Raw genomic sequence first — 24,823 nt, forward strand, 5'->3', positions numbered from 1 at the left:
CATATTGTGTTAATTCTCTTCATATTTAATAATTTTAGTTGCCTATCAGATCAGTGTCTCTAAGCATTCACTCTTCTCCCTTGTCACATTTTTAAATAGTTGAATAATTATCTCAGATAGTTAATTATTCTTAGTCATTTATTTAAAAATTTTCAAGACTGGATTTATTGGAATGCCTGACAGTTCAGGAGATATGAAGCACACGTCTTCAATATCATATCTAAAAAACATCGATTTTCTTTTGATCCACAAATTGAAATTTGGATTTAAATCATTAACCCTTACCTAAAAATAAATGTGCAGTTGAAAAAAAGCAGCAAAAGAATGCATACAAAAGTAGTAATAAGTAATCCATGACTATGTCTTCAAGAGATCTCAAATTTCGTTGATGACTGAGTTGAATATAATAATCCTTATTTATACAATAAGAAACTTACTGCTTATTAACTGTATAATTTTAAATACTATTAAAAATAGAGCAAACTCTACAGCATTTTATTTTATTATAATTGTATTTTATTCTTTATTGCATAGAAAATATGTATCATGATAGTTACTTATCATTGCAAGTATTGAAAAAATTATCATTTAAATTTGAAAGTATAACAGTCTATGGTGTACATATTCCCTAGTATATCAAAGCTCACAAAATTCGTGCACAGGTCTAACAACGAAATCAGTTTCGATGATAAAAGTGCAATACGATGGCTCTCAATATGTTTTTTTTGCGATAAAAGTTTTGTGATAGTAAAAGATTATTTCAAATACCTACCCGATGCAATTCCACCAATAAAATTTAGCAATAAAAATGACATATAGATTTCGGAAACGCAAACTAAAAATGTTTATCGTAGCTTTTATTTTCAGAGCTTATTTTGTACTATTAGAGATAAGCTCATATATTTATTGTCGTTTTATTATTTAACTTTTTAAATCTGTTGTATTATGCCACGTTCATGGAAAATAAGTTTGATTGATTAATGTTTGTGAATATTTATGTAGAACAATGAAAAACATATCACTTATAATTATTATCATCAGCTGTTGAATTATTACATATTACTAATATCTTCCGTGAAACAACATAATAATATATATATCTAACTACATATTACTAAAATAGTTTTTTTGTTTTATTGACTTCGAAATCCATTGTGGGTCTTTGAAAAAATGAAAAATGGACGTTAGCCGTTTAATCAATCCCATTTGCCTGGTAGCCTAGTGCGTAAGTCCCTGTCCACATGGCGCGTTTTGACTCGCGCGCATTCCAGGTATATGTGACCTCATTAAGCCGTCCACAAGCACTCGCGCCGTGACGACTGTCACGCACCGTCGGGGTACATTTGACCTCATCGAGGAGTCCATATTCACTCGTGGCGAAACACGCGCCATGTGGACAAGGCCAAAGTGCTGGCTTCTCATATTGATGATGTCACAACACATTTACGTGATTTACTTCTACTACTGTCATTGGGCCTCTTGGTGGTTGGTATCTATTAAATAAATAATGAGACCATGGTCTGGATCCATACACACGTTTAAAACAAATTGTCCCGCAACCCACGACTTCTTACGATATCACAGACACTCCGTATACATTAAAACTGTGGTACAGTGCGTAAAGCGATGGCCTTTCATTTGGGAGCTCCAGATTCGATTCCCAGTGAGGTCAAAATATATTTATGTGATTTTCTCAAAGCCTAGGTGCTTGTAATTGTACCACTGCTATTACTAATGTTTCACTACACTACTGCCATTGGCCCTCTTAGCCTGTTGTAATATTATAAATAATATAAATATATATATATATATATATATATATATGTCAATTGAATGAATAACTCTGAAAATGATTGTTGAGTTGGATGATTGGATAAAGACGAATTACACATTTTAAATAGGTATACATTATGCATACTAGAACATAATATTATGTACTACTTATAATTAATAGTTTTTATATTATAATAGTTTAACTTTTTAGCTTAATAGTTTAACTTAGTATTATGTCTCGCACTTCGGAACCATACCGTGGGTCCAATGCTCCCAGGATGTACCCGAACCTCGTCTCCTCCGTTACGACTCCTGCTGCTGTAAAGCTCCTTTCTTCCATGCAGAACCACATCTCTGGATCCTCTGGGTAGAAGGGTGGGATTCGTACAGCGACCCTATTGACTTCTCCGACAGCCTGTGAAGGTTCTCTGTTACTGGTTGCGGCGGGGCTGTATGTGTCGTCATATCCTCTCGGCATTGTCTTGAAAATGTTGAATTTGCGGTTGCGTGGAACGTCGGGTTCACCACTGTTGGGTCACTACTGTGGTGTTCGATGTGTGGGTTGAGGATGATGATAATGAAGTCTGCGATGTAGCAGGGTGAGATTTATTAGCAGCGTATTGGTACAATAGTATAGTATACAATGATAGTACATATAATCTACTGATATAGTTACGAGCTAGGTACTTGGATTCGAGTGACATTTAGATAAATTATTCTTCGTTATTTATACAATAAAAAGTAATACATTAACATTAAATTCTGGTACATAATCATATTGGACTAATTATAGAGTCAGCGTTTTAAATCGAGTAGCTTGTGAAATATTATTTATTATTACCGTCGTAAGAAAATATGACACCATAATGATATAATGTGCTGTGATATGATGTAATAATATACCGTATCTAATATCGCCAATCAACTTGCTGATCTAGCTAAGATTTGTTTACTGGAAATTGATTCGCTGGGAATATATTATTGCAGAATAATTTGATACATTAAACAATAGATATTTGATCGCTACTATATTACAGCTACAAAAGTATAGTTTCTTAATCTCGCTTTAAAGATACCTTTTCGCTAAATAGCGAAAGTTTGAGCAAATTACCTAATTAATACTCCCGTTACTGTAATGTCACCTAAGGTTACCTAGCCCATTAAAGTACAAATATTTCAGTTATACACTTCGACATTTTCATACTTCGGCTGTTCCTAGAATCATCAATATTAGATATTATAATTAAAATGATATTACTTATATTAAAAATGGATAGAATTTTCCAGTAAATACATAATATAATTGAAAGATATCTATCAGATTGAATATAGGAACTTGTATTAAATTATAAATGCACATTGCAAACAAATCGTCGCATTCTATTACAAACAAAAAAATATACCTAAACGTAGGTATATGTGAAAAAGAGAGACATACTCAATTGTGCGAGAGAGATATGAAAAAGAATGTAAAGAAATACTAGAATGATTATAATAAAATTTCTATAGCTTTCGCATAATTTTATAGATGCCTAAAATATATTGTAAATAATGGTGATGAAACTTTATTGGACTTGTGATGTATGTTTCCAATATAGGAGTTTCTTTTTTGCATACTGTAATAATGTCAACCTCGGACGGTAATCCATGGTGATATCACTAGAATGGTCGGAATTTATTAGCATCGTAAAAGGAAGGTTAAGTAGTTGGAAATCATTAAGAATATTCATTTTAGTATTACGTTATACCTACGTATTATATAATAATTATAATAGAAATTAATATTTGATGTTTATAGTAAATGCACTACGTTTAACTAGCATCGTGACTGAGACAGTTAAGATGACGTATTCACGTTTATGTCTATTTTATTATTTAACTACAGATGAGATTGCTCTCAGAACGAAGCTGCCATGGAAGCATATCTAGGTGCAATTATAATATATTTAAAAGTACTCTCACATTTTACATAAAGAGTAAAGTATTCAATCAATGTGCATGTGAAACATAAATTTAAATATGTGAGAGAAATCTAAGAGTAGCGCGACTTGACATAGAAAAAAAGTGTTGGACATAATGCGAAAAGATTACAAAGAATTCAATGAATATGGAGTGGATGATGTGTCAGTGGCCGTCACCAAGCTAAGCTGATGAAAATCGTGATTGAAAGTCTGCCAGAAAAATAGAATTGTATATCGGTACCTAAATAATATTAAATTGGGACAAAATGATTGAGGTATATGTGTATGCGAAGGAAAAAAAATATATTAGTAGGTATATACTGGTAAGATAAAACAGAACATACACGGATACGTAAATGTATGGGAGAGAAAAAGAGGTAGAAGACGTCTTACAAAAGATAAGGTGAGAGAAAATGTGGGTGAATATGTAAATATGTGTGAGTGAGGAATAAAGAAAAGAATTTTTAAAAGTAGTAAAGCGAGATATGTCTGACTGTAACGCAAAAGTTTGCGTCGTTATCGAGCCCATCGACAATAATGTTGACAGGTGGAATTGCCCCCTGATATTTTTTTGGTATGTATAGTATAATATTACATGAATTAGCATACAACAAATGCCCATTATTTCTTCCGTTATTAGGTTATTACTCACACAATCGACATTATTTTGGAGTATACACCCTTGAAATGGCAGTAGAATTTTATTATACTGCACACATTTTATACTAACTTACTTTTTAATTAACTATTTCTTTTATTCAACGAATAATACACAAGATTTAAGAATGTACCATTCTAATTATTATTGAATATACATAATTTTGAAAAACACTTCTGAGAAAATATATTATAACCAATAGAAACAATCTTTTTGAAAAAAGTAAGACACCCAGCAGGAGTTGAACCTGCATCTCTTGGGTTTATGCCGAATTGCCGCGAATTGTCCACTATGCTACTAGGTGACATACTAATTACGACAAATTTTAACTATTGGCCTTTTAATACCTGATTATCAGCGCTCTTTTAAATCAAGCTACTATTGGCAATCGGTTTTTGTTTATTAAATCAAAATAGGTACCTACTACTTCAATTATTAATCTTACTTTTTTCAAAAAGTTTTTTTTCTATTGGTTATAATATATTTTCTCAGAAGTGTTTTTCAAAATTATGTATATACTTACTTGTATTGTAGCTTTATAGGAAAGTGATGATCGTTTGAGTGCACCCTGCGGCGCTGAATTGCATATTGCAGCAGTATGCCACACGGCATGCACTTTATGGTGATAAGAGATGCGTTCAGTAATATGCATGCTGGGCGGAGATAAGGTAACAGTTGAAAACAATCAAAATAGCTGCAAGCTGACACTTTGAAATGGTGTGATAAAATTGTAGCATATAGGTACACTGTATTTTAACAGTGTGTATTTGATACTTGCAATAATAATCATTATTACTTAAAAATTCTATTGGATGAATGGTTACTTCGATTTGATATAGGTAATGTAATTTATCGTACAGAAGGAATAGTCAAAAAACTATTTCGCTTGCTCTAAAAAGACCTAAGTACCTACTAACAGTGGCGCATTTAGTGATGCAGAGACCGACACACTGACTAATTTTGAACACCCATACATTAAAAAAATAACAATCTAATTTTTGTTTTTCAAACAAATCCATGCATTCAAACAACTTACTTATTGTGTTAATTTTGTATAAATTATACAAATGTGGTTTAGGCAAATTGCAACAGTTTCCTTTCTTATAAATCACAATACATAACAACATACAGCGGTACACTTACTAATTTATTATTTGTAAAATAGCTTCCATCGCATCTATTCTATACACAAGGCTGCTATCGGTAGTAGTTAATCGGTAATGATAATAGTCTATCGAGGGTAGTTTACCATATTTATGTATTGAAGCGGTTAATTGTTATAATAAATTAACCGTCTGAACTGTCAAAAAGTGCTATGTTTTAACAGCACCTCTCTTGGATGTGTTAGCTTTTAGAGCGAGATATACAGTTTAGACGGTTAACTTATTGTAACAATTATAATACATAAATATAATAAAATACCGTCAATGGCCGCTGATAGCAGCCTTGTGTAATATAATATATGCGCATGAATTTATATTAAACACGAATGGAATGGAAGTATGTGTCACTAAAAACGATTCAAATAGCATGCATAGTATATGGGCATGAACAACTCAATCCGTATCAGCATATTGATCGGCAATATTAAATAACTGACCGCAATTATAAATTTCTTAATATCTATTTTCCAAAGTGTCCAATTATGGTAAAACTCAGTAAATAGCTGACTGCAATAATAATTTTCGCAATATCCGTTTTTCAGCCATATCCAATGACGTAAACTCCATAAACAGTTAAGTAGCTGACTCAATTATAGTAATTATTTCCTAAATATTCTTTTCAAGATTTTATTTTGATTGTGAGTACGTCAATAAATAGCGGATCATAATTTTATGTATTGAAGATGTCATTCGAATATAAATTTCCGGTCTATTAGTATCTCAGTCTTTGTATCACTCCGCACAACATCTCATTCTACCGCGACTCGGACCTCGGAATAGTATCATAAGTATTGTAAAATAACTACTGTAATATACTCTTGTACCGACTACTTATGCTGCAAATAAAACTCGCTCCTCTATCCATCGGAGCAACCACAAAATCTCGACTTCTTCATACATAATACAATAACTGCCACAAGTATAAATATAAATTAATTAACGCGTTACAATATTATACATTAGTATTATTAGAGTATGTCTGCGATATCTCGCAAAATATGGAGAATATATAACAAATGAAAATTATAATACATATATACCTTGCGAAGAAAATAACGATTGTCATTCTGTTTATAACTCGCCTTTCGTTTGCTATAATTTTATTAGTAACAAATCGTTAAATGAATAGGTTGGTACGTAAGTAGTTTTAGAACGTTACTGGTAAAATTAGATAAATGCTTCTGTAAACAGAAACTATTTTTTCTTTCATTCTCAGACACTTATTTCAAAAGTCAATAAAACAAAGCCTAGCAAACAGAATGTAAGTAACAAAAAGTCCCCAATAATAGAAAAACCAAATAGACGTGTTCCATTTATCTTAAATCCTCGCAAACAGTTGAATTCTTGCGTGGAAAAACGTGGTTTATACTATTTTTTCAAAAGTCTATTTTTATAGGTAACACCACCAGATTGGGTACCTAGTGAACATATTATTATTTTGATTATAAGGTAGATAAAAATCAGAGTTAATTGTTTCTGTAAATTTGAATAAATGTAAGTTACCCTACCACTATTAATTATAGCTGTAGCTAATTAATTACTAGTGGCATAGCGGCTTACCAAATGATTATCTAATGTTTTCATTGACAAATATTTTATTCATTACGAGCATTTAACATAATTGTCAAATACCATCCAATTGAAAATGTGTTGTTCTAATTGTTATTTTAATTTAATAAAACGCAATTTTTTTTGGAGTACTTATTCCACTTTTAATCAATATATTAGAACCAGTTTTGTCCACCTCAGAGGGATATTTTCAACTGTAAAATTGCGTTTGATTAAATTAAAATAACAATACAATGCAGTTCCACCATGAATTGACAGTTAACAAAATAAAAGTATTGTTCTAAATCGTCCCAATCACCAGAAAACATATTACAATAGTGTAGTTCTCTCGGATATATTGAAATTTAAAAAAATCATATTTGATAACACCATCTAGTTACTAGTGGATATTTATCAAAGAAATTTTATATTGCATATCTCGAGAAAATCGATCATCGAATAATTCGGAATGAAATAAATATTGTAAGACAAAATTGATCTTGGCATTCTATAAATCTGGAAAATTTTTTAAAAATATTAATATTTAACAAACATAAAATATAATAATTGTGATGTTATTTATTAAAAAAAAACGTAGTATGTCTTTCCAACGAGAAATAACAGTAGTGATTTTCAAAATAAAGGTATATCAAGGAGTTTTCGTAAAAGTCCAATATTTTGTGATTTGTACGTTCCGCCAAAATTTACGCAATTCAGATAAAATTGTACCAAAGACTTAAAATATAAAAGAGCCATATAAACAAGGTTTAAATTCAGACTGAACATATTAGTGGATATCACATTTTTGCACGCAACAATTCAGTTTTTTTTCGGGAATGTCCGGCCGGGATATTAGTTTCGGCCCTGACATCTTGGCGACTTTGTAGCGGGGCTCCGTGATTCGATTCCCTGCGCGTACAATGTACTCGAGTGGACTTCGCCTCTCGCTCCGCTGGGCGCCCATTGGCCGCAATCAATCAGCTCGCTACGTGACGGACATACACACAACATTGAAGAGATATGAGGTTAGGGTTGGCGACTGATTTTTTTGCCACATGGAAAATTTAATTTTTCATGTTAAAATTTCAAAACATTAATTATTTCGTATTTATCTAGGTTTATCATAAAATAATATTGAACGAATTGAAATCTACGCGATGGATCCGTTAATATATTACATAGTTTAAATATAAAATTACAAATAAAAAAAACAAATTGATACATAAAATTGGTTATTACTATTTTTAAATATTCTTATCATACTTTAGGACATCGATATGTAGGTGTTCGTGAGATTACTGATTATTTTTTAGACGCTTAAATGAGCCATAATGGAGAAGAAAGGTCGGAGGAATTAGTCTGCGAGAGTTAGACTGTGTAAGAAGCAACAGTTTCACAAACGGATATTTTCCGACTAACCCTCTTCAAGGCATGCTCGCCTTTCTTTCTCTTGAAGCTCGTTGGTCACTTCTGCTCTGCTTTTTCCTTGCTCTCATGTGTTATAATTTGCAATCCAGATATTCTGGAAAATTTGAAATTTTATGCACCCGTCAGTTATATGCGTGGTCGCAGTCATGACCTATTGTGGGTGAAAGCCGTTTCCTCATGTCAGGCTCACCAGGCACCAATAGCGAGGGCTATGCGGCTGGTCAAAGCACTCCCTAGAGATGTAGACATGTTTAGCGATGCAATATGCATTTTGTTTAAAAATTCTATTTTATTGTTTAATTTGTATTCTTGAATTATTGTTGTTTTTTTATTATACTTCTTTTGCTACATTTTTTCTCTAATAAGTTTATTTATCTGTACTTTTTATTCTAACTGTCATATTGTGAACGTCTTGAATTAATAATTTGTTATGTGCTCAATATGTCTTTTTAAAATAAATAAACTATTCCTGAGACCAAGGCAGAAAAATGGGTGTGAAGGCGTTTCTTAGATGATAATAATATACAGATTTATTATGTTTCCCAAAAACACGCCATTAAAGCACAAATTTTGTATTTGTTTTTATCTTCATCAATACTACTTTATTATAAATATTATACTAAATACGATTTTTATAAAACTGTATTTTTTTTATTTTACCATTTTTTTTGATGCAGTGCTCGTACGTCATAATCCTTTGATTTCAAATTAAACTGCAACATATCGTTATAGTTAGAAATAGAATGCTTTATTCGACATAAGCGTAGCTCATCATGGACATTTTATTAACTTTGTTTCTGATTTAAGAGATACAAAAATATTGAATATGTACATTTTCTATCATTTTAGTTGGTTATTACAATGTTTCTCTTAGCTCGTATTCTTATTTGTCCGGTGGTTCTTTGTCCGGTAAAAATCTTGCAATCGATTTTTAACTAAGTTACCGACTAGCTAGACATTTGAAACTTTTAAAATATATCAGAACACGATGCCAATGCATTTTTTTAATACTTTTAGCTATCTTTAAGTAGAATTGAATTCATTTTCAGTTAATTCTGTTTTGTATGAAAAGTTATTTCGACACCATTATTGGTTGCTACGGCTCTAGGGTCCTAGCAACTAAATTATTAATATATACGTGCGTTACTATGGAAATCAATATGACATGTCAAGTACAAATTTTTTTGATCGTTTAAGCTAGTCAAGTCAAGTTTATATGGTTCAACAGAAAGTTTAAAAACGTTGTATATAAAAAGTTCTTTTTGTCTTGTAATTATTTTATCATTTATTTTGGTCAACATACATAATCAGGCTGCTCTCGTGGTGCAGTGGGTATGGCGCTGGTCTTTGGATTCCCGGCGAGGACACAATATTTATGTGTTTTTCTCAAAGCCCAGGTGTTTGTCCAAAATTACTAACAACCACCTTGTACAAAAAAGCAAGGACATGGTTATGTTAGCAAAAAAAACCTACATAATCAATCACAGAAGAATATGTACAATAAAATTTTTAAAAAAATATGTGATTGTTCTAATAACAGACGGATACAAAAAACGTAATACAATCAAATATTAAATAAATTAATAAAAGAGAAAAACACATCAGTAGTAAATCTTGAGTGAATGACAAATATGAAAAAATACTGAAGAACATAACAAAAGTATATACCTACCTAATACGGAGTGACGACAAAAATATAATAATAAAGCTGTCGTCCAGTTACAATGAGTGAAGATTCATTGCAGTAGATTATGAATACTGAAATCTTTTAATGAGCATTATCTATTATCATTCATATTGTTTTTCGCTTCTTTCTTTGTATTGATCACACCACTTTATTACCGGAGATTTTCTGTCTTTGGTACCTGCCGTACAAACAATAAATGTGTCATTCATATGAGGTTTAATATTTTCTTGTGCTAATGGAAATGCCTTTAGGCCGCGAATCGTATATTGCACACATTCGGTTTAGGCAAACCAGTATTATAACCTCATTGGCTATAAACCACTCTGTACTATTCATTTGGTACCTTATTAGTCGCTTACTGTTTAATATTATTACGCCGACCAATGAATGGCCCCGAATGCTTTACAAACTGTTGTACAAATAAAATATATGCAAGATTAAAATATAAAAGCCTATTCTATATAGTAAATCAATGCATTCACTCATATAAAGTACAAGGTACCTATATTTAAACACGATTGCGCGCATAAGCAAACTGTCATGAACTGCATTTTGGCGCCTGAATAGTATCATAAAAAAGAAATCAATAGATAAGTAGGCAGACAACTAAATGGGATTCAGATCACCAATATGATAAAATAAAAATTAGCCAGATATAGCTGTTATTGTCTATAGTCAAGGGACATTACGTGACTAAAGGTATACTCTAGAACTCTCTGTAGTTCTATAGATGCAGTTATCATCTTGGGTAGACCTTCATCTAGTAATGGATCAACTCCGGCCAATGATGTTGGCAGTATGATGTAAAAATAATATAGAAAAGTAGAATTATTATATTAAAACTATGAAGTATTTTAGTCTAGTCATTGTCTAATATTCAGTTCTTGAATTTAATATTTGAAGACGGCAAGATGTCCGATCATCATACATATTTACATAGTTTGAAATACCACTGCTAAGGTAAACAAAGTCAAAAAATATGCTTGCCTGTCAGTAAATTATATCTTCCCAGAGTCTCAAGACATATGAATCCTGAGGACTTTTGGCTTTGAAAACTGATAGAATCAGTTAGCTGATAGGACATGTGAGTCCCGTTTAGTTTAGTACAGTGAATAAGCATAACAAGAAAAACGGTAATGCGGTCACTGATTTGGGTAAACTTGAGGTGTCCAATGGACCAAGAAAAAACCCAAGGAATTTAGATTTTTAGAATTAATGTTTTTTATATACCTACTGTTAAACAACAGGGTCAATTTTTTAAGCGTTACTTGAAATATATAATGAACCATTTTTTTATTCAATGAATAATTCACAAGATTTACGAATGTAACATTCTTTTTATTGGACAATGTTAAAATAATAAAAAGAGCATTCTTAAATCTTGTGAAATATTCGTTGAATAAAAAAAAGATTGATAAATTATTATTTATAAGTTCAAGTAAGTTACTAATTACTTAATACCTACTTTGATTTCAAATACAGAAGCCGATCGCCAATAGTAACTCAATTTGGAAAGCGCTTCAGAGAGTATTGTAAGAGCAATTAATTAAAATTTGTCGCAATTAAATAGGATACCTATAGAATTGTGCTCAATGTGCGTGGGCGCAAAACCCGAGAGACGCAGGTTCGATAATGCTGGGTGTCGTAGTTTTTTCTAAAAAGATTTTTTCTATTGATTATATATTATATATTTTCTCAGTGTTTTCAAAATTAAACATATAAGATAAATGATTACAAGATGAAAAGAACTTTTTATATACAACGTTTTTAATTTTTCTGTTGAATTATTATGCTCAAACTTGTACTTGATATGCAGTACATAAAAAACAAACAAATATAAAATAAATGTCATTTTGACATTTCATTTTGATTCTCATAGTAACGCACGTATATAATAATAATTTAGTTGCTAGGACCACCCGCTTCGCAACCAATAATAGTCTTTTACTTTTTACGGATTTTTCTGAAATAACTTTCCATACAAAACAGAATTAACTGAAAATGAATTCAATTCGGCTTAAAGATGGCTAAAAGTATTAAAAGCATGCATTGGCACCGTGTTCTAATATATTCTAAAAGTTTCAAATGTCTTGCTAGACGGGAAGTTAGTTAAAACATTTATACTGAACAAGAAAAAATTTGTACCGGACAAACAAGAATACGAGCTAATAAAAACATAGTAAAATATATCGAAACAGATAATATACCAACGTCATTGCGTTGCTAATTTTTAAGACTAATTACACTTGCCTTAAATACACTCGGTCTGATTAATAATTAAGCTTGATGCTAGAAATAAAATCAGATTAGTAAAAAAAAACAAACAAAAAAAACAGTAAGACGCTTGCTTTTTTGTGTTGTAGTCAGAATGAAATTAAGCATCTGTTGATTATTAAATAAATAAGTGAAAGGACATTCAATGGTTCGTTAGCCAAGGAAACTTTTTTATCTTTTTTCTTTTATTAATTCGATTAACGAATTATTCCGCACAGTTCGTGGAAAATGAGATCGAGAGATTTTCGTTAAACAAAAGCGCTCCGAGTTGATTGCGTTTCACTTAGTTTTAATTAAAGTAACCATTTAATACTAAAACAGTTTACCCATCTATTACTATTGATAAATATTTACTCAGACAAGATTATTTTACGATTTGTCATCATCATCAGCCGGGGTCGATCAACTGCTGGATAAAAGCTTGCCCTAGTTCCCTCCACTCTTCTCGATTCCTAGCTTTTCGTTGCTACTTACACCTACCAACTTTATGATTTCGTCTATACAGCAAGTTTCAGGGCTATATGACGGCATTTGTCCAGCTCTATCACATCACAAACTCTTGTATACTCACTTATTCATTGCGTTCTTTTGTGGTATTTCCGTGTTATACCCAACATGCAACTTTTCGTGTTACAGGTTCCGCTACTCGTAATTTTTAAATTTCTCTATTGGTCATGTTTCACATGCATTTGTGAGTACTGGTAGAACATATTAGTTGAACACTTTACGCTTGAGATACTAAGTCATATACAATTACTACATTAATACGCAATTAAAAAAAAAACGCCAACATAGATCGCCATTTTGATTATATTTACATTTTTATTCCGACCATGTCCGATCCTAATAAGATCATAAATGGACCTCCACAGAGTAGAGGTTTGTGTTGACAGATTTTTTATTTTTACGAGAAATGGATGTCAGCCACTTGCTCAACCTATTAGGTCCATACTCTGACTCATATACAAATTGAAAAACAATATAATATGTGTACTTTTGTGCCAAACTGAGAATGTTAATTTTTTATTCTTACCAATTCAACCATTGAATACTTGTCAAATGTTGTTATAAACATTTAATATGGTTCCCTTTTTTATTAGTATAAATTACATATATATTTCTATGGCATATTTCAATCTGGTGAAGTAATAATTCAAAATAGTACCTATTATAAAAATAATATTGTACTGGCTGACCTATATATACATCGATTTCCAATATATGTAATAACATAAATGGAGCATTATAAAAATACAGCGTTTTAATTAAGGCAGTAGTACCCGCCATTGATGAACTCAAATTAATTATTTGGTATTTCCAATAGAATTTAATTAAATCGTTAGGTGTCGGAAAACCAAGCTTTTCCACACCGTTCAGCAATGCGAGTGCCAAACAAATAGTAGTTGTGATTTTTTTATTTATTTTTTCACTAGATATAATATATGTTATTTTGATTGAATACTCAGTCGATTGGAATATAAACGAGATGGACGATTTTTTAGTAGCTATAAATATTGAATATAATCAGTGGCCAATTCAGTGACGTATAGAACTAACGCATTGATTTTGAAGCATAAAATTAACAATCCAATTAGAATTTTCCAAATAAATTAATGCATTTGAACAATTAAAAAAATATATTATCTCTGTTAATTGCTTAATATTTATAGGTACATTCGTATATAACTACATAAGGCGATGTCTTTACCTACCAGAAAAAAACACGAAGCTTGCAATTTGAGACTTTGTTTTGATAATTTACAATTTCAACTGTATTAATTAATTAATATCTATATCTGAAAACATTAAGAAAACTATTTTTTATTTTAAGTCAAAGATAAACTTACAATAATTTTATTGTAAAAAATGTTATAAAGTGTGAATTTGTCACTGGACCCCATCTTATTATTACATATATTTTATAGTCATATTTATTATTAAAATGTAGTTTATTCAGTTTTCTATGCTTAATCTAAGAGATTTGTTTTACTAATTCATAGTTTTAATATTTTTTATATTTATTTTAAAAAACATCGATTTTTATGAAAAATATCAATGTGTATAACTCGAAATCCTTTTTTTTTATCATTACTGCATTAATATAAAAAAGAAGGACAGTCTATGAATCCTCATTCAACTCATCGAGTCCGTCACGAGACCTGCCGCTATTGTCACGAGTTCTTCACTCGACATAGTACATCCGTTATATTTTATTCGAATCAAGTCTTTCAGTGCATTATTATAATCATGAATCTCTTTAATATATCGATCTCGCCAGTACATCATTACCTCGCGATTATAATCTCACGTCACCATCCTTATTATTGTATTCAGTGTATTATTGTATCAACCAATATACTCTCATCTCAACAACCAAGCAACAATGATCTTCTATCTAACACGATCTCATCGAAACTCCAAATATATTATTAAATAATAGTATTCAGTTTATCTTTCCTTTTGACTGTCCACTAGACGCAAAGTTGTTTTTAAATTATCCATACCGACTAGAAAAGTATGAAATTTTATAAAATGATAGTCACAGTAACGGGGTATTTTACACTTCTGTTCCAACAATGATATCATACAAAGGCACCATCCCAACTTGTTAAAAGGACAAAAGTTCCATTCGTTGCTTATTTTCATCTATTTGTTACATTATAAATGTAGTTTTCGTTGAAAGGTGTAGGTGGATATTACTTTAAGGCTGTAGGGCATAAGGTCTATTTTTACGTGAGCTTTATGCCAGAGATGTGGTTTAATCTAGTTTAGATGAAAGTCACGCGTAATAAACTAGTGACTTACGGTCTACGTCCAAATATATATTTTTTTACTTTTTTAGCTATTGAAATTAAAGAGGCATACATAGAAAGGTGTTTGATATTATTTAAAAAATCGAATTTTAATTGTATTATTACCATCGCCAGTGACATACCACCTTAGGATGGGTCCTAGTTTTCTACAAGAATTTCCTCCATTTTAAACTGTCCTGGGCCAGTGTCCTCTAGGTGTGTGCACTGGCCATTTTAACGTATTTGTAGACACTATCCAACCACCGGGGTTGGTTAGTAGCTGCCAGTCAGTATTGCCAACTGTCATTCACAAAAATATACCAGATAGGGTATGCAAATAAGCTAGATGTGCAGAAAAAAAAAACATTTTTTTTAAATTGAAAAGGTGTCTAGAAACTAACATTAAAAAATATGTCATAATAATTATTGACATAGTTTTTCCAAAAACAAAGATTGAAAAATAGTTTAATATTTTACAGCAGCTAATAAAATAAGTCAATATACATATAACAAGTCATTTGTCCTGATTTATCTGTCTGTAATGAAGCGTAACATAGCATAGCACACACACTGACGCACACACATACTCTCTCTCTGTCTTCCAAAGTATGCACAGCACACATACTCTGTCTGAGCATTGAACACATTGAACGCCTTGAGCGTATCGACAGTAATGCTGACAGGTGGCACTACCACCCGGTACTTGATTTTTGTTGTTGTAAGATTTAAGGTACAAAAAAACCAGTTTGTTAATTTTCAAGCAAATCTGGTGTAATATTCTAGCTTTATTATGAGAAATTTTAATCTGTTTGCAGTGTCGAAAAAAGCTAGATTCAACGCAATTCACCAGATGCAAAATTTTGCAAGCTATTTGAAAATGCTAGATCTGGCAAGAAAATCGATAAGTTGGCAACGCTGCTGCCAGTGGACTTCTGACTGTTCGTTGTAATATCCAAAATTCCCCACAGCGATAAGGCACCGTATATATTCATGTTCATCAAAATCTATCGACTTTATAGAATGCGGAGATACATTTGTGGTGTTCGATGTGTGGGTTATGGTGTTGAGGATGATGATGATGATGATGATGATGATGAAGAAGTCGAAGATGTATGCAGGAGCGAGTTTTATTTGCAGCGTAATGGTCGGTACGATAGTATAAGTACAATAACAGTACATATTACGTACTGAGATAGTTACGAGCCAGGTACTTAGATTCGAGTGACATTTTGATAAATCAGTATTCGTAATTTATACAGTCGAAAGTAATACCTAAACATTATATTACAGTACATAATTATATTGAACGAGTCAGCGGTTTAAATACGAGTACCTGTGAATTTTATTATTATTACAGTCATAATTTAATATGCTACTATGGGAATCGATATGAGACTAATTTTCCATTGCGCTGTGCTGTGAATCTGCTGATATAAGTAAACAGTTGTTTACCGGTATATGAGTCGCTGGGAATTTATTATTGCGGTCGATTAATTTGATACATTAAAAAGAGATACAATGATCAATAATATACTGACAGCTACATATTTTTCTTCGAAGAGGTTATACAGTTAGAGAGAAAAAGTTTATTGTATACACAAGGTTGTCATTTTCTGCCAAGGACATCTTATTACGAGGGAAAGCCAAGTGTTAACATTAAAGTGACTACTTTCTTCAAGTTTAGAACGGGCTGCCCGTTTCTGTCTGCCGGACCCTTTTACCTTTTTTAATTAAGACGAATGAGTTTACCAACCCTTAGATTATATTATAAGAATGTGTAGCCTTGCCTTAACTCTTTGACGCTTCCAAGGAGTTTACATGTTATGACTTAGAATCTATATAGTTAGATCGTACGAAGGTTGAAAACATTATTTTTGCGACACAATTAGAGAGTGTTAGTTAACCTTATCACATTATTATGTTTTACGAAGTGAATGTGTAATTTGTTATTCAAACAATTTTGTAAAACAAAATAACTAAACGCAGATTTTTAACCTGTATTTTGATGAATTTTCCAAAGTTTACTTTAACTAAAACGTACGCAGTTTTAATAAAAAATCGATTTCATTATATATAGATCGATAGTTTAAAGGTGAAGATACTCTCTGGAAAGTGAAAAACGTGAGCTTGAGTCCCATTTGGTCCAACTTTTATATTCTACCATATTATGGTTGGGCCAAATATGCTAGCTCTCATCCTTCCTTCCCACCTTCCCTCGAATCCTTATTTATTATTGTCGCCAGACCAAGGCGACCGGAAGTTACGGGTCATAAGTGACCGTGATTTACAGTTAGTTACTCCAAGACAGCTGGGCGCGTAGGCTTGTTGAAATTATCGCGCTCTATCTGATACTATACGAACGAGGCCGTCGTTAACTACTGAGTGACTCAAAACACATATGTTCGGCCTTCGTTGCGCTAAATTTGACAGGGTTTGAGTGAACTATCGCGTCTATCATCCATCCTGAACTTATCATCATAATTCATCAATCTCATATATCATCCATAAAAAGTGTACCATCCGTTTACCAGTGTGTGAGTGCGTGAACACCGAACAGGCCCCAGCGCGCGCCATAACTCTCAACATAAAGGTTAGTGTCTGGCATCCTGTGTAATCCCCCCCCCCTAGATCCGTAATCCACCAACTAACCAGCATCACTTTTAAGTATTACAGTCCACTGCTAAAATAATTTGATATTTCTGAGATTTTTCACAATATTTTTTTTCTTGTATAAAGAATCTAACATTCTTAATCTTTATGCATATATTGTATTAATTAGGTACCTATTGACTAAAAAATAAAATAATTGAAAAAATAATGTCACATCATAATAATACCAAAATATATCAATGGCCATATTATTGTTATCTGAAAGTACAATATTATGTACCAAAATAGTATAAATCTCAACGAAAACTTCCTGTCGAGTGGTTAGTTTCGGATGATCATTTAATTTCCGATTATTGTCGGCAACTGCACCCAAACGAGCGGTAGATGCCCACGATGCCGAGTTATAACTTTAACTAGCATTGATAATAATCTGGTAATCAAGTTACCTGTGTCCGGGGATATGATTCCCACCTCGCCCTTACCTTTACCAGTTTGGCTGTTCACGTGAGACGCAAACAAGGAAACTTTCCGGACAAGCCGCGCGGTGGCCCCACATTATAATTGATGTCACTTACACTTGTATAGTACAAACTAATAATTGACGCTTTACACGTGCATGGATTTACTGGTGGCATTAGTGAGTATTTTAAACTATCGTGGCAATAACTGTTTAAAGGTAAAAGTGGTGACTGTCTCCAATCTCATTCTTTAAGAGTGAGCGAGATGCAATGTAGTTATTTTATGGTACTATTACTATTCTGATAGTGCTGCTTTACAGTAGCGAATCATGGCACCTTACGAAGGCTGTACCGTTTAAAAAAAATCGGTTAGGTACATGTTCAAACACGCGCGTTAACATCATTTTACTCCCTACTTCAATTATAGTTTGTCAATTTATGGCTACGCCCATATGTTGTAGCTTAATACTTTGGACGCGGAAGACTCACACAGCGCGTAATGACCAGGCGGCCGATCGATGTAATTAACGTGCATTTTAAAGGGGGCAATTAAAATCTCATTATCTCTTCAGCAGCGAATGCGTTAACCACTGGGAAATGCCAAAAGAAATGGCGTATTTCAAAAAAACACTACCCTATTCTTAGGTCAATAATTATTATAAATCAATCATTATTCGTAACATGTTTATCACACTTAAATGGTCAAAGACATAGCTTATAATAAGTATCTTTCAAATTATCTTCAAATGTGTTAATCTTGCCCATTTTTTGAATAATAAAATGCCTAATTCTTGGCAAATTTGGGATCACAGAGATTATCAATACAATTTTTTATCGTAAATATTTTACTAAAATAATGTTGATATAAATTATACTGATGGTTTTATAAATGCGTTTAAAAATTAATAAACGTAAAAAATCTTAACACCACTGCACATTTATGTACTGAAATATGACTATATTCTATAACATTAGAGCGAGAGGTTTAAAAGAATACTATTTTATGTAATAAAAATACTTTATGCAGTCATTAAATGTTTAAAATAAATATTAAGGATAATAAGGCTTCAAAATTATATAAATAGATTATCTACAACGTTTAAGGTATGTCCAGGATCATGCATTGAAAATGGAAAAAAAGCTCCATTTTGACCCACGCTGAGCACGTCCGCCCTTAATATCGTCTATGTTCTGGCAGAACACACTAATTGGAGAATACTAGTTTTGAGTAATTTGACTTTGAAGTTGTTAAAATGTTTGAAATAATGGTCTATCATGTGAGTTTATAAAGTAATCGTAAAAAAGATGACTTTAAAATAACAACTGTTTATTTATTAAGAAGATTTCCAGACGGTAAAGTTCGAAATAAGGAACATTTTGGTACTAACTCAATATGTCATTTTTTCAAATTAGTGTTTTCTGCCAGAACAGTGACGATATGTTAATGTAATGTAATAAAGTACATTTGTATAATGTATAGGTACAATTTAGTGTTGAATCGTAGTATAAGATACTACAATAGCATAGGAATAATATTTTATACAATATGTATATCGACATGAACACAGATACTGTAGAAAATTTTAACGGCAATATTTTCTGATAAGTCCATAAAGATATGTGCTCCGATTGTACTGAAGAGACATGTAACCTGTATTGGAAATTTATGTATGGCCTGCGCTTCGATGATACAGATCATAAAGTATTCGGATAATCTAATATTCGAAGAATACATCGTGCACATCGTGTACAAGTATGAAGGATAGTATTCTGTTTGAAGATAGTGTTTATTCTGAGAAAAGGAATCTATTGTTCTGATAAACATTTCGATTTTTTTGATTCGTAGATATACGCAAAGAGTTTAATAAAATCGTAGTGTCTGAGTCAACAAAATAATATTGTGTGACAATAATATTATATTGGCGGCTAAATATTTGAATGCGTCCTTGCACTGTAGTTTCAAATAGACCATTTATTTATATTAGAGAATACACATTGTATTGCAATTAGTATAACCAAAATAAAATTGGGCACATCGTCATTTATTTGTTTCATTTTAAGGTGACGCATCAGTGAAACGCCAAATAATTTTCAACTGTAGGCGCGACGAAATTTTGGACTCGCTCGCATTCAGTGAGAGAATGTCGAGCCAGAAACACGTCACTTTGCTGCGTGATGGCGACGGGTCAATTAATTCTAAAATCGTGTAAAGATGACTAAAAACGTTACCCATTTACTTTAAAAAGAAAACATGTCAATGAATATATTATTATTGTTACTAATAGAACAGTTTAAAGTGCCCACCACCACCCGTCATATATGCACAACCGTGGATATGCACGGCCGCTTTCTATAAACAGAACATAAAATGGACGTATGTTGGATTTATATGACAAATAATATTTCGTTTGACAGGCGTCATTTGCACCCGCGACCCGCAATCCGCGCATCGCCTAGCAACGATATTTTTAGACCGTGCATCAACTAATGCATGGCCTTAATTCATCGATTTCATTCGGTTTTATTTCGTGGGTTTTGGTGGTTTTATCGTGTTAGGTCGCGCGGTAACGCTTATAATTTAGTGGTTCGAATCCCGGGTTTGGCAGGAATTCACATGTTGTTTTTCAATGTGACGTGTTTGGACCCAGAGTAAGTACCTAGTTGGTTAAGCAACTGGCTAATATAAATTTATTGTTAAAACGAAAATCTGTTAATACATAAAACCTACACCCTACGGAGGCTCATTATAATCTTCTTGGGATCATACATGGTAAAAAAACATATTTTGTGAAATAACATAATAATATATAACACGTACTTATGTAAGTTAGATTTTGGTTTTTTTAGACTTGGTTTCAAAGTTGATTACCTCCATTTTCTTTTAATTTCTTCGGTGATTTGGTTTTCTTTTCATCAGATAATAAGTATATTCTTAAACTATCAAAAACGTTTTTAAAACAATATTATTAACCCGCAGGTTGTTCGTAGAGACAGTAATATTCGTCAGCTCTCATTTTTTATAACTTTCGACGAACTGTAAATACGGTTATTATTAATTTAACGACGTTTGTTTAATTTGTCTGTAATATTATAGTATTTTTACTATTATTTAAGTAGCGATATGATTACAAAAATAAAATATTCTATTTGCAGTTCTCAATGTATTTGACATTTTTTTTAAATTATCTAAAAATGGCGAAATATGGAATTAACCGACTTTGAAACTAATAGCCTTAATTATGTGAACTTTAGAAAAATATACGTCCCAACATAACCCCCTCCAGCATCCACATCCACCATCACAATCATTACATCAAAATCAATTACAGTCCACTATAAAAAGCGCAACCATGCTTTAATTTGAATACATGCTTTAACATATAAAGCATTACCTAGAAACACATACACACAATTTTGTATTATTAATTCTATTTACCTATATTCTTTTGAAATTGGTACATAGCATTATCGTATATAATATCTTTATCGTAAAATATTTGGTATCTATCCTGACTAAGGTATTGTATGATAAGTTTTCCGATAGGAGTTGATGTAATGGCATATTACCTGAACCTATTAGCTATAACACTCACATATATTTTTATTGTAGTCGATATGTATGAAATGACTAACCTTTACGAGGCAGAGTTGAATCAGTTCGTTCTAGTTACTGATGTCGGAAACTTTCACTCAATATTGCATGGTAAACTTTGATATCTACAAACGACTTCGATTTATAGTGTGATTCATTTTTTTTTATTTATTAAAATTGTTTTTTTTATTATGTCATCTTTTTATTTCTACATTTCCACTCCTACGGAAAGTATTATGTATTAGGGACTCCTAATGATGGAATCACGAACCGTGAAATTAACTGACAATTTACATTTAATAGGGTTGTTAAACTTTAATATAATTTGGAACACTTCACGTGATAATCATTGAATAAAAAGAGTTAAAATATTAATTTGGACAATTATGACGCTTAAGTACTAAGTAGTGTGCTTAACATAATATGTACCTTATTACAATATCACAAAACGTGGTTGGCAATTTTAATGATATTTGAAGCGCTTACTTTCAAAAGCGGCTAAAACGGTTTTATGCAATTTTAGGATAAATTGCAATAACATAATATATTTTTTGAATGAATGCGTTGTTATTGATTTGTTATGTAAGTGCATAAGTAATATAAAATTAAATCTTTTTTATGCTTATCGAATATGGGTATAAAGTAATAATGATCAACATTTCATTTTAGGCGAGTTTATTACTCACATTCCGATATATCCGCTTTTGAAAGTTAAGTATCTTGTTTAAGCGGTGTTTGATACTTATAGGTTTCATGTCATTACGAGAATTGTGCGTTAAACTAATAATTATTTCGCACCGTGAGTATAAAACCAAGGCATCTGTAAATTTTTCAATTTCGAGATTAAATGCAAAACAACTGCAAAAGTCGTGAACTTGATAATGTAAAAGTAAAGTAACTGAAAGAACATGCAATATAATGTAGATATAAACCAAATATTATGTTTTTTTTTAGAAACTCTATGTCTCCTAACAAAACGAAGACTTCAAACCCTAATATATCCAAAATATGTCATTTGCAGATGCCTTGGTTTTACACTGCGATTATTCTTCTTTCTTCTTCGGTCATATCCGCCCCTTAGTTGGAGCATATGGACACCACGAGGCGCCTCCAAGAATTCATGTCGCTCGCCAGTCTTCTTGCATCGTTCCATGTCAAACCAGTATTCCGTAGCTCCGCCGTATACACTCTACAGATAGTTATTTAATATTTAAAAAGAAAAATAATTAATATTTAGAAAATAAATAAATAATTAAAATTTAGTTAATATTTAGAAAACATAAATACAATACACGTTTAAGGAAAAATCACTGTATTACAGAAACAATGAAAGTAAAATCACTATAATTAAATAATTTGACACGTGACACGTCACCGTGTTTTGTATCAAATAAACCGCCAAAAGTACTAATATTTACTTACCGATTTTGACGTTCCACATTTGTTTTCCATATAATATTATGTTCGTTGTGTTGACGCTTCTTTACCCATTTTGAATTACATTTCGCAATATTTTGTAATTTAACCTCCATTATTTATATAACAAAACTGATAAAATGTCGAGAGTAAATAACACAAGATTCACACTGTTGTGTTTAATGTTAGCCGATTTGGAAAGTAACACTGCTGCCGTTTTAGTCGATTTCGAAACTAAGCTCGATTTTTAATAATTAATATTGACGTATTGTTGTTTTTATTTAATAAAACGCAATTTTTTTATAGTACTTATTCCACTTTAATAATAAATAAGTACTATAAAAAAAATTGCATTTTATTAAATAAAAACAACAATACAATGCAGTTCCACCATGAATTGACAGTTAACAAAATAAAGGAAATTAATATTGACGTATTTAGGTGAGTTATGAAATTAAAAGTCAGACCATACTGTGGTAGACAAATATATTTATCAAAACATATCTAATTCAAAATACTCGAAAAACAATTTCAGCCGCTTTTATACACTTCATTTGATTACGCCTCGACGCATAGTTATTATTTAATCTCGGCGTTATCGCGTATGGTGCTTGTTTTTTAATAATTTGTAGAGCACATTGGGTTAAATGCGACGAACGTGCACGTTACCATTTTTTTATAATAATTGGTGTATTTTTTTCTCTCTAACAAATACTTCATTTTGAAATCTTGTGTAATATTCATTCGATAATTTTTTTTGGCCATGTCTGATTCTAAAAAGTTCATATGGACTGAGTGGAGATTTTTATTAACATGTTTTTGTTTGGTTTTAATGAGAAATGGATATCAATCACTTGCTAAAACTATAAGGTTCATACTCTGACTCCAAACATATATTGAAAAACTATATAGATATTTACCAGACCCAAGATTCGAACGATATTATAAGATGACACGTAAACCGCTCGGCCTTTGTGTTAATAATAATAACAATAATAAATAATAAAAGTATTTAAGCGTTGGCCTATAGCGTCGTGGATCCCAGGTTCGAGTCCTGGATCTGGTAAGTACACATATTGTTTTTCAATTTGTGTTGAGTCAGAGTATGGACCTAATTGGTTTAGCAAGTGGCTGAAATACATTTCTCTATAGAGGGGTAATTATATAAGATAAACCCGATAGAAAATACTAATATTAATAACATAATTAACGTAACTAAAGTATAATAAAACGTCAAAACAAGCTGCTCGGCATGGAATATAACTTTTCTATGGCTTACCATTCCATAACACAAAACAAATTTTGGTGTCACTGTTGGAGGCCTTTATCTAGCATTTGATCGCCCCTCGATTAATGATGATTAATTAGCCATTATTATCTCGTATGACAAAAGGTAACATCGTCTCATGTATGGTATAATGTAATGAGTACATAGATAATACATAATATAATATTATTATGAC

The sequence above is a fragment of the Rhyacophila brunnea genome, unplaced genomic scaffold (genome assembly GCF_057557595.1).
Source record: "Rhyacophila brunnea isolate RB1 unplaced genomic scaffold, BYU_Rbru_1.0 scaffold_6, whole genome shotgun sequence".
NCBI lineage: Eukaryota > Metazoa > Arthropoda > Insecta > Trichoptera > Rhyacophilidae > Rhyacophila > Rhyacophila brunnea.